Source organism: Arachis ipaensis, chromosome B6 (assembly GCF_059453495.1).
Source record: "Arachis ipaensis isolate K30076 ecotype BB chromosome B6, ASM5945349v1, whole genome shotgun sequence".
In the NCBI taxonomy this organism is placed as follows: domain Eukaryota; kingdom Viridiplantae; phylum Streptophyta; class Magnoliopsida; order Fabales; family Fabaceae; genus Arachis; species Arachis ipaensis.
Window position 1 is genome coordinate 99,085,523 of NC_142441.1, and position 12,168 is coordinate 99,097,690.

Consider the following 12,168-nt stretch of genomic DNA (forward strand, 5'->3'; position numbering starts at 1 on the left):
AGATAGAGATACTTATGTAATTCATTGGTGGATTTTAGATAAGCGTATGAAAATGCTTTGTTCCCCTTGAACCTCTGCTTTCCTATTGCTTTCTTCCAATCATTCATACTCCTTTCCATGGCAAGCTTTATGTTGGGCATCACCGTTGTCAATGGCTACATCCCGTCCTCTCAGTGAAAATGGTCCTGATGCTCTGTCACAACATCGGCTAATCAGCTGTCGGTTCTCGATCATGTCGGAATAGGATCCATTGATCCTTTTGCGTCTGTCACACGCCCCACAATCGCGAGTTTGAAGCTCGTCACAGTCATCCCTTCCCAGATCCTACTCAGAATACCACAGACAAGGTTTAGACTTTCCGGATCTCAGGAATGGCTGCCAATAATTCTAGCCTATACCACGAAGGTTCCAATCTTAGATTAGAAACCCAAGAGATACGCATTCAAGCCATTGCTAGTAGAACAGAGGTGGTTGTTAGGCACATGTTCATAGGTGAGAATGATGATGAGTGTCACGGATCATCACATTCATCAAGTTGAAGAACGAATGAATATCTTGGAGAAGAAATAGACTTGAGTTGAATAGAAAAACAATAGTACTTTGTATTAATTCTTGAAGAACAGCAGAGCTCCACACCTTAATCTATGGTGTGTAGAAACTCCACCGTTGAAAATACATAAGAACAAGAGGGTCTAGGCATGGCCGTGAGGCCAGCCCCCAAACGTGAAAAGGTCTATAAAAAGTATGAGTAAAGGATGAAAATACAATAGCAAAGGGTCCTATTTATAGAAAACTAGTAGCCTAGGGTTACAGAAATAGGTAATTAATGCATAAATCTTCTTCCGGGCCCACTTGGTGTGTGCTTGGGCTGAGCATTGAAGCAATTTCGTGTAGAGACTTTTCTTGGAGTTAAACGCCAGCTTTTGTGCCAGTTTGGACGTTTAACTCCAGCTTTTGTGCCAGTTTTGGAGTTAAACGCCAGAATTCTTGAGCTGACTTGGAACGCCTGTTTGGGCCATCAAATCTCGGGCAAAGTATGGACTATTATATATTGCTGGAAAGCCCAGGATGTCTACTTTTCAACGCAATTGAGAGCGTGCCAATTGGGCTTTTGTAGCTCCAGAAAATCCACTTTGAGTGCAGGGAGGTCAGAATCCAACAGCATCTGTAGTCCATTTTCAGCCTCTGAATCAGATTTTTGCTCAGGTTCCTCAATTTCAGCCAGAAAATACCTGAAATCACAGAAAAACATACAAACTCATAGTAAAGTCTAGAAGAGTGATTTTTATTTAAAAACTAATAAAAATATAATAAAAACTAATTAAAATATACTAAAAACATAATAAAAATAATGCCAAAAAGCGTATAAATTATCCGCTCATCACTCACCCAAAGATAAGATAAGATAAGATAAGATAAGATAACTAACTTATCTTATCTAAGAAGGTCACTTCTCACCACTATAAAGACACTGGAGCACCCAGGTATAACTCATACTCTGATTCTACTAAAAACCTGTTTAATACCCATGCTAACTTAAGCATCGTAGTCTCTTGCAGGTACCCCCCACCCTCCGGTGACCAAGGATCAGCAGTGCAGCCAGTCCAACAAGTCAGACACAACAGCTCCGGCCGCCACCCACCAGCCGGACATGTCATCTCCGACCAGTACAGAAGATCTCGTCTGAGATCGACCTACAGTTTCATGTAACCCTCGGAACAAGATCGAGAAAGGATCACCCAGAGTAATCCACTACAATGAAGAGGCCAATTCCCTAATTCAAAAGGAGGAACTCGACCTACTTCTAGAAATTCGAGAAAGAGCTCGGATTAAGGAAGAGGCGTTAAAACGTTGAATGGCCTCAAGATACAACCGAAAAGTAGTACAGCGAGGTTTTACCGAGAACGATCTCGTCTTAATCTGAAATGATATCAGAACAAGTCGACCTGGAGAAGGAAAGCTGGCATCAAACTGGAAAGGACCCTACCGAGTCGTAGAAGTACTCGGAAAGGGATACTACAGGGTGACTGAACTAGAAGGGCAAGATCTACCAAGGTCGTGGCATGCCTGCAACCTAAGAAGGTATTATAGTTAGAGGTAATAAAGATCTTAGGTCAGAGTGCACTCTTTTTTCTAAAAAGATTTTTTAACGAGGCACCAAGCCAAGATCTATAAAATTGTCCTGCTTAGAGGGGTAAACACCCACATGTATATATTTGCATATTGTCTATTTCGAATAAAGTTTTTTCAGATTTTCTACAAATCCTCTTTTTCAAGACGCATTAATCTGAAACGCAAAAATTCATCACCCGATTATAAAGCTACAGATCAAAAGAAAGTGAAAATCAAATTCACTGCTCGATCACGATAAAGGCCAACAAAGATTAAAACCAAATTCATCAAAAGGTCGACCAAACGGGGATCAAACCCAATCTCTACAAAATCGGCAAAGATGAAAAATAACTTAAAGACCTGACGAGGTCGTAATAAAAATGGGTTGCTAAAAATAACTTAAAAATAGGCCGACGTAAAGAAGTCGGACCAGTCGACCACAATAACCAAAGTTATAAAAAGTAAATCCCTGGAAAGAGGTCTGGCCAGCCCTAAAAAAGAGGATTAATAAAAATAACTTAGAAGGGACCGACGTGATGAAGTCGGGCCAACAATATCACAAAGTTATAAAAGTAAATCCCTAAAAGAGACCCGACAAGCGTTCAAATAAAGAGGATTACTAAAAATAACTTAGAAAGGACCGACATGATGAAGTCGGCCCAACAAAATCACAAAGTTATAAAAGTAAATTCCTAAAAGAGACTCGACCTAGGTCCAAATAAAACGGATTACTAAGAAATAACTTCGAAAAGACCAAGATGAAGAAGTCGGCGGACAAAAGGCATGCGCTATAAGGGACTTCAAGTCGGACCCAGAAAGCCATGACCTCAAAAGAATCAAGCTACAAGTATATATATAAAAAAATAAAGGCAATCAAAAGAGGTCGGAAAACAAGATTCCAACATCCTGGAAATACTTGGAAAATATTAAGCAAGCAATCAACAAGCAGAAACAAAATTGCTATAATAAAAGAGGCCACCTGAAGTCGACCCCTAGAGGCTTGAAAAACTACCTTTGTTTTTTCAAAAATAAGGTTGCTAAAAAAGAAACTAAAGTATCCAGAACTCCAGACCACAAATTACAAAATAAAAGAGTTCAAAGCCGACAGGCCGGGCTATACACAATACATCAGAAATACTTATAAAGGATCCAAAGACTTTCCAGTAGCAGCATCTTGGGGTGAAGGAGGACGAGTCTGAAGAGGAACCACATCCATTGTCCCATCATCCCTATTTAAGATCTGAACATCAGGATCAGACTCGGGCTGAACGACTTCAGCTGCTGGAATCGAGGAAGGCGGAGCAACGGAAGCTTTGGCAGAAGGTACAGGTGGAGGGTTGACATCATCATCATCATCATCATCAGGGTCATCAGGGACAATCTTACAATCTTTGACAAAGTTGTCCAAGCTAAAAAGGGAGAGGTCGAGTTCGGGCGCAAGAACTCGAACCTGATCCCTCAAATTCTCATAGGCAGCAATTACACTACCTACAAGATAACCCTGGAGCTCGGCATAGTCAGCTCGGGCAGACTCCAAGTCCTCCCTAAGACCCATCATCTCCCTATAAGTTGTGACATAGCTCTCCTTATGCTTCAACGCCATATCTTCAGACAACTTGGTAGAAGCCGCCAAGGCAATAGCCCGAATCTTCTCCCCCTCTAACTCTTTCTCCAACTTGGCCACTTTCACCTCTAGCTCTTCCTTCAAACCCCTCATCCGGTCGAACTCTAACTTGGCTTCCTCCATAAAGGCCTTTGTTGCATGAATAGGAAGGTCCTGGGCAGTTCGATATAAAGCTGCCCCCACATATGCCATCTTGATGCTGCTCCGAGTAATAAAATCCAAATGACGAAGAAAAGAAACATCCTCAGTAGGAATGGTACCATAGGGACTAATTTGCTGATCAACAAACTCGACAGCATCGAAATCGGGGGCATCCAGGTTGAAGGGCTCAGCTGTTTTCTGTCTTTTTGGAGGAGGAGCGCCAGTAGGAGAAGAGGTAGCAGCAGAAGTCTGGGGAGGATCGACCAAATGAACCCGAGGGGTAGGAATCATCCTCCTCAGTCTAGGAAAGCTTGGTATTGATGGCTTTGGCAGAACATGAGAGGATCCTTCTCCAGCCACCTTGGCCGAGATATTCTGGGAAACTATATCCTTCCTCACCTTTTTAAAGGCCCTCGTGGAGTCATTATTTTTAACCATTTCTGAAAAATACAAACAAAACAAAGTTATAAAGCTGGAAGAAATAGAAAACAAGAAAGAAGTAAGCCAAAAGTAAAAAGAAGTCGACCACTACCCAGCTCGGCTCGGACAAGGGAAGGGTCTCCTAAAAATCTCTTTGTGTCAAGATGAGGAGGTTGTCCCCAAATTCCCTCCGACAAAGTCACAAAAGCATGCTCAATCTCATCAAGCATTTCCCACATGTATCTAGATACTACAACTTTCTTTTGCCAATATAAGGGGAAAGCAGGTTCACCATTCGACTCTAAGAAAAACGGTCGAGCTCCCTCAACAGCTCGGACCTTGAAGAAGTAGTTCTTAAAATCCCTAAAAGACTCATCATACATAGAAAACACTTTGTGCCCTTGGGCAGACCTGAAAAAAACCCAAGAAGCTTTCTTTTTAGTAGTCCCAGGCTTGGTCAAAACGAAAAGATATAGAAAGAGAGTTTGAGAAGGTGTGACATCCAACTCTTGGCAAAGCAACTGAAAGATCTTGATGAAGCCCCAGGAGTTTAGATGAAGCTGAGATGGGGCCACATTACACGACCACAACAAGTCGGTCTCAAAAGAAGTAAAAGGAAAAGTAATATTCAGCTGGCTGAAAAAATAGTCATAGGCATAGAAGAAGGGATGTTCCCTATGGGTCAAAGATGGAAAGCAAACCCTTTCATCGGAGTCTGGCGCTACCAATTCATAATCTTTCTCCTGGTCTCTACGACTACAGATACGGTGACGTTTTCTAAGTTCCACAAGATACTCGGAATTAACTACTGAGACATACATCAGAACAAGGGAGTCCAGCCAATCGGACATACCCTCAGGAACCTTGGAAGACGTTTCAACAATATTTTTGCGAGAAGACATGGCCAACTAGTCCTACAACAAGAAAAGAAAATGGATTACTAATCAAAATAGCTCGGGTGAAATCAAAACAGCTCAGACAACATGACTCAGAGCAATACAAATAGTAAAAGGAAAATTCCAAGACGCACACCAAGGTCCAGGGGCATTCTTTGGAGGCAGGGATAGAGTAAGGACTCAGGAAAAGTCTACAAGGCTACACCCCAATAAAACCAGCATCGAAGAAAAATAATCCCTTCCAAACAAGCAACAACACGAGAAGAAAATCAAAGCAAAGTCATCAGAAAGTCGTCAACTCTATCAGCGAAGAAAAACCATCAATAGGGCGTAAATTCATCAAAGGAGAAACCTTTTTAACAAAAAGTAGTTCATAAAAACCTCAAAAAATCAAAAGAACGATCAGAAAGCAGCGACAACATGCAAGGCCCTAAAAAGTATCAAACTACCAGGGAATTCACCCAAGAGCATACATAAGGTCGAAAGAAAACCAGAAAACATACATCACAGTGACAACCAAGCATGGTAATACGAAAAGGTTCAAGCTTTCCAACATAAATTCAAGCAAAACTGAAACTTTACCAAGGATAGAACAATGCAAGCACAAGGGAAGAATGACGAAAGAAGTAAAGAAACAGAAAGAAGAACCAACCTGAAAGAGGAGGAAGCGACGAGAAAGTTGAAGACGAAGGAGCAAAAATCCGGAATTGCCTTTCGAACAAAGGAAGCTCCAGTAACCACCAATGATGCCATGAAGAAAAGCGTGAAAAAAGGCTCAGGAAAAAAACAGAAAAAATGGAAAATGGGTGGAGTTACAGTGAGCAAAAGGGAAGAAGAAACGGAAGCCAAATCTTTGAAGAAACAAAAATTCAAAATGAAGAAAGGGGGAAAATAGTAAGGAGAAGAATTAATGAGTTATTAAAACCCTCACATGTTCCAAAGGCAAAGAGACGCGCGTTTCAAAAGAACAAAGGATGCCTATTTCAAAAAATTAAAAAAAAAAAGAAAACGTTTCGCATTTAGAGGAATCTCTACAAAAGAAATCGACAATGCTCGAGCTCGACTTCTCCAGAGGAGGATTGAAATCCTTAAGCTAAGGACTCGACCTCCGGAGGAAGACCGCACTCGAGCAGGGGCACTGTTCATACCCTGGGTCGAGCTGTCCGACCCGGGATGTTTGACGACAGGATGACCGACCTCTTCAGATCAGGACTACCCGACCTCTTCTCAAAGAGCTCGGCCAAATCACCAAGAAAGCCCAAAAAGGGCCCAAACAGAGGAACACGACCCAAATCCAAAGGCAGCCTAAGCCTATAGGGATAAGGGCGGTTCCCTTGAAGATAAGATGACTTCACTCAAAAATAAGATAAGATAACTATCTTATCCCTAGAAAGATCACTCTACAAATATTATAAATACACTGGAGCACCCAGGTATAACTCATACTCTGATTCTACTAAAAACCTGCTTAATACCCTTGCTAACTTAAGCATCGGAGTCTGATGAGCGGATAATTTATACGCTTTTTGGCATTGTTTTTAGTATATTTTTAGTAGGATCTAGTTACTTTTAGGGATATTTTCATTAGTTTTTATGTTAAATTCACATTCCTGGACTTTACTATGAGTTTGTGTGTTTTTCTGTGATTTCAGGTATTTTCTGGCTGAAATTGAGGGACTTGAGCAAAAATCAGATTCAGAGGTTGAAGAAGGACTGCTGATGCTGTTGGATTCTGACCTCCCTGCACTCAAAATGGATTTTTTGGAGCTAAAGAACTTTAAATGGCGTGCTTCCAATTGCATTGGAAAGTAGACATCCAGGGCTTTCCAGAAATATATAATAGTTCATACTTTGCCCAAGTTTAGATGATGCAAACTGGCGTTCAACGCCAGCTCTCTGCCCAATTCTGGCGTCCAGCGCCAGAAACAAGCTGCAAAGTGGAGTTCAACGCCCAAACTGGCACAAAAGCTGGCGTTCAACTCCAAGAAGGACCTCTACACGTGCAACATTCAAGCTCAGCCCAAGCACACACCAAGTGGGCCCCGGAAGTGGATTTATGCATCAATTACTTACTTCTGTAAACCCTAGTAGCTAGTTTATTATAAATAGGACCTCTTACTATTGTATTAGATATCTTTGGTCTCAGTTTTAATCCATTGTTCATCTTAGGAGACTATTGATAACGTTTTGGGGGCTGGCCTCTCGGCCATGCCTGGACCTTTCACTTATGTATTTTCAACGGTAGAGTTTCTACACTCCATAAATTAAGGAGTGGAGCTCTGCTGTTCCTCAAAGATTAATGCAAAGTACTACTGTTTTCCTATTCAATTCATCTTATTTCACTTCTAAGATATTCATTCGCACTTCAACCTGAATGTGATGAACGTGACAATCATCATCATTCCCTATGAACGCGTGCCTGACAACCACTTCCGTTCTACATTAGATTGAATGAGTATCTCTTAGATCTCTTAATCAGAATCTTCGTGGTGTAAGCTAGAATGATGGCGGCATTCAAGAGAATCCGGAAAGTCTAAACCTTGTCTGTGGTATTCCGAGTAGGATTCAATGATTGAATGACTGTGACGAGCTTCAAACTCGCGAGTCCTGGGCGTAGTGACAGACGCAAAAGGAGGGTGAATCCTATTCCAGCATGATCGGGAACCTCAGATGATTAGTCGTGCCGTGACAGGGCATCTTGGACCATTTTCACAAGAGGAGGGGATGTAGCCACTGACAACGGTGATGCCCTTGCATAAAGCCAGCCATGGAAAGGAGTAAGACTGATTGGATGAAGACAGCAGGAAAGCAGAAGTTCAGAGGAACGAAAGCATCTCTATGCGCTTATTTGAAATTCTCACCAATGATTTACATAAGTATTTCTATCCCTCTTTTATTATTTAATTTCGAAAACCCCATTACTATTTTATATCCACCTGACTGAGATTTACAAGGTGATCATAGCTTGCTTCATATCAACAATCTCCGTGGGAATCGACCCTTACTCACGTAAGGTATTACTTGGACGACCCAGTGCACTTGCTGGTTAGTTGTGCGAAGTTGTGAACCATGGTATTGGCATCATGTTTTTGGCACCATTTCCAGGGAAAGAAAGAGCAATGAATTTTACATAATCAAAGTGTAATCACAATTTCGTCCACCAAGTTTTTGGTGCCGTTGCCGGGGATTGTTTGAGTTTGGACAACTGACGGTTCATCTTGTTGCTCAGATTAGGTAATTTTCTTTTTGTTATATTTTCAAAAAGTTTTTAAAAATATTTCAAAAATTTCTCCTTTGTTTTCGAAAAAATTTTTTTTAAAAAAAATATTTTCAAAAATATATTTTTCTTCAGAATTTTTAAGAATGAATTCTAGTGTTTCATGAAGCATGTTGAAGCCTGGCTGGCTGTAAAGCCATATCCAAACTCCTTTGGGATTGGTCTTCAACTAATTACCTCAATGGATGTAATTCCATTCTAAAGCTTGGCTGGCTATTAAGCCATGCTTGACCCTTTGATTGGAGCTTTAGACCAAAGAGCATAAGATTCCTGGAATTCATATTAAAAATTTTGGAATCCTTATTTTTCTTTTTCAAAATGATTTTCGAAAAAAAAAACATTAAAAGAAAATACAAAAAAATTATAAAATCATAAAAATCAAAAAATATTTTTTTATGTTTCTTGTTTGAGTCTTGAGTCATGTTATAAGTTTGGTGTCAATTGCATGTGCATCTTGCATTTTTCGAAAATTTTCATGCATTCATAGTGTTCTTCATGATCTTCAAGTTGTTCTTGGTAAGTCTTCTTGTTTGATCTTTGCATTTGCATGTTTTATGTCTTTTCTTGTTTTTCATATGCATTCTTGAATTCTTATTGCATGAGCATTAAAGATTTCTAAGTTTGGTGTCTTGCATGTTTTCTTTGCATTAAAAATTTTCAAAAATAAGTTCTTGATGTTCATCATGATCTTCAAAGTGTTCTTGGTGTTCATCTTGATATTCATAGCATTCTTGCATGCATTCATTGTTTTGATCCAAATTTTTCATGCATTGCATCATTTTCATTGTTTTTCTCTCTCATCATTAAAAAAATTCAAAAATAAAAAAAATATCTTCCCCTTTTTCTCTCTCAAAATCTCGAAAATTAGATTTGACTTTTTCAAAAATTTTTAAAATTCAACTGTTTCTTATGAGTCAAATCAAATTTTCAATTTAAAAATCTTATCTTTTTTCAAAATCTTTTTCAAAAATCAAATCTTTTTCATTTTTCTTAGTTATTTTCGAAAATTTTAAAAATATTTTTTCAAAAATCTTTTTCTTATCTTTATCTCCTAATTTTTGAAAATAACATCATCAATTAATGTTTTGATTCAAAAATTTCAAGTTTGTTACTTGCTTGTTAAGAAAGATTCAAACTTTGAGTTCTAGAATCATATCTTGTGATTTCTTGTGAATCAAGTCATTAATTGTGATTTTAAAAATAAAATCTTTTTCAAAACTAATTTCAATCATATCTTTTCAAAAATATCTTCCCTGTCTTATCTTTTTCAAAATATGATTCTAAAATATCTTTTCTAACTTCCTATCTTCTTATCTTTTCAAAATTGATTTTCAAAATTTGTTTCAACTAACTAACTAACTTGTTGTTTGTTTCTTATCTTTTTCAAAACCACCTAACTAACTCTCTCTCTCTCTCTCTAATTTTCGAAAATATCTCCCTCTTTTTCAAAAATTCTTTTTAATTAACTAATTGTTTTAATTTTTGATTTTAATTTTCGAAAACTACTAACCTTTTTCAAAAACTATTTTCGAAAATCACTAACCCTTTTTCAAAAAAATTATTTTCGAAAATTCACTTCCCTCTCTCATCTTATTCTATTTATTTATTCATCTACTAACATCTCTTCCTCACATTACTCACCAAATTCGAACCCCCTCTTCTATCTGTGTTCGAATTTTTTTTTCTTTTCTTCTTCTACTAACAATAAGGAACCTCTTTACTGTGACATAGAAGATTCCTCTTCTTTTCTTTTTCTCTTCTCTTTCTTATGAGCAGGGACAAAGAAAAAGGCATTCTTGTTGAAGCTGATCCAGAACCTGAAAGGACTCTGAAGAGGAAACTAAGAGAAGCTAAATTACAATAATCCAGAGACAACCTTATTGAAAATTTCGAATAAGTAAAGGAGATGGCAGCCGAACCCAACAACAATAATGCAAGGAGAATGCTTGGTGACTTTACTGCACCTAATTCCAATTTACATGGAAGAAGCATCTCCATTCCTACCATTGGAGCAAACAATTTTGAGCTAAAACCTCAGCTAGTTTCTCTGATGCAGCAGAACTGCAAGTTTCATGGACTTCTATCTGAAGATCCTTTTCAGTTCTTAACTGAATTCTTGCAGATCTGTGATACTGTTAAGACTAATGGAGTAGATCCTGAAGTCTACAAGCTCATGCTTTTCCCTTTTGCTGTAAGAGACAGAGCTAGAATGTGGTTGGACTCTCAACCCAAAGACAGCCTGAACTCTTGGGATAAGCTGGTCACGGCTTTCTTAGCCAAGTTCTTTCCTCCTCAAAAGCTGAGCAAGCTTAGAGTGGATGTTCAAACCTTCAAACAAAAAGATGGTGAATCCCTCTATGAAGCTTGGGAAAGATACAAACAGTTGACCAAAAAGTGTCCTTCTGACATGCTTTCAGAATGGACCATCCTGGATATATTCTATGATGGTTTATTTGAGCTATCAAAGATGTCATTAGATACTTCTGCAGGTGGATCCATTCACCTAAAGAAAATGCCTGCAGAAGCTCAAGAACTCATTGACATGGTTGCTAATAACCAGTTCATGTACAATTCTGAGAGGAATCTTGTGAATAATGGGACGCCTATGAAGAAGGGAGTTCTTGAAATTGATACTCTGAATGCCATATTGGCTCAGAACAAAATATTGACTCAGCAAGTCAATATGATTTATCAGAGTCTGAATGGAATGCAAGCTGCATCCAACAGTACTCAAGAGGCTTCTTATGAAGAAGAAGCTTATGATCCTGAAAACCCTGCAATAGCAGAGGTGAATTACCTAGGTGAACCTTATGGAAACACCTATAACCCATCATGGAGAAATCATCCAAATCTCTCATGAAAGGATCAAAGGCCTCAACAAGGCTTTAAAAATGGTGGAAGAAACAGGTTTAATAATAATAAACCTTTTCCATCATCCACTCAGCAACAGACAGAGAACTCTGAACAAAATACTTCTAATTTAGCAAACTTAGTTTCTGATCTATCCAAGGCCACTGTAAGTTTCATGAATGAAACAAGGTCTTTCATTAGAAATTTGGAGGCACAAGTGGGCCAGCTGAGTAAAAGGATCACTGAAATCCCTCCTAGTACTCTCCCGAGCAATACAGAAGAGAATCCAAAAGGAGAGTGCAAGGCCATTGACATAAGCACCATGGCTGAACCTGTAAGGGAAGGAGAGGACGTGAATCCCAAGAAGGAAGACCTCCTGGGACGTCCAGTGATCAATAAGGAGCTTCCCTCTGAGGAACCAAAGGACTCTGAGGCTCATCTAGAGACCATAGAGATTCCATTGAACCTCCTTATGCCATTCATAAGCTCTGATGAGTATTCCTCTTCTGAAGAGAATGAGGAAGTTACTGAAGAGCAAGCTGCCAAGTTCCTTGGTGCAATCATGAAGCTAAATGCCAAATTATTTGGCATTGATACTTGGGAAGATGAACCTCCCTTGTTCATCAATGAACTAAGTGATCTGGATCAACTGACATTGCCTCAGAAGAGACAGGATCCTGGAAAATTCATAATACCTTGTACCATAGGTACCATGATCTTTAAGGCTCTGTGTGACCTTGGTTCAGGAATAAACCTCATGCCCCTCTCTGTAATAGAGAAACTGGGAATCTATGGGGTACAAGCTGCTAAAATCTCATTAGGATGGCAGACAATTCAAGAAAACAGGC

General features: G+C 39.1%; 1 non-coding gene across 1 annotated transcript; it reads right to left on the reverse strand.

Moving 5' to 3' along the window:
• Nucleotides 1-10,775: 10,775 nt before the first annotated feature.
• Nucleotides 10,776-10,883, reverse strand: LOC148561922 (small nucleolar RNA R71). Its single transcript, XR_015887109.1, has one exon. It is a non-coding gene; the product is annotated as a small nucleolar RNA R71 (small nucleolar RNA).
• Nucleotides 10,884-12,168: the final 1,285 nt, after the last annotated feature.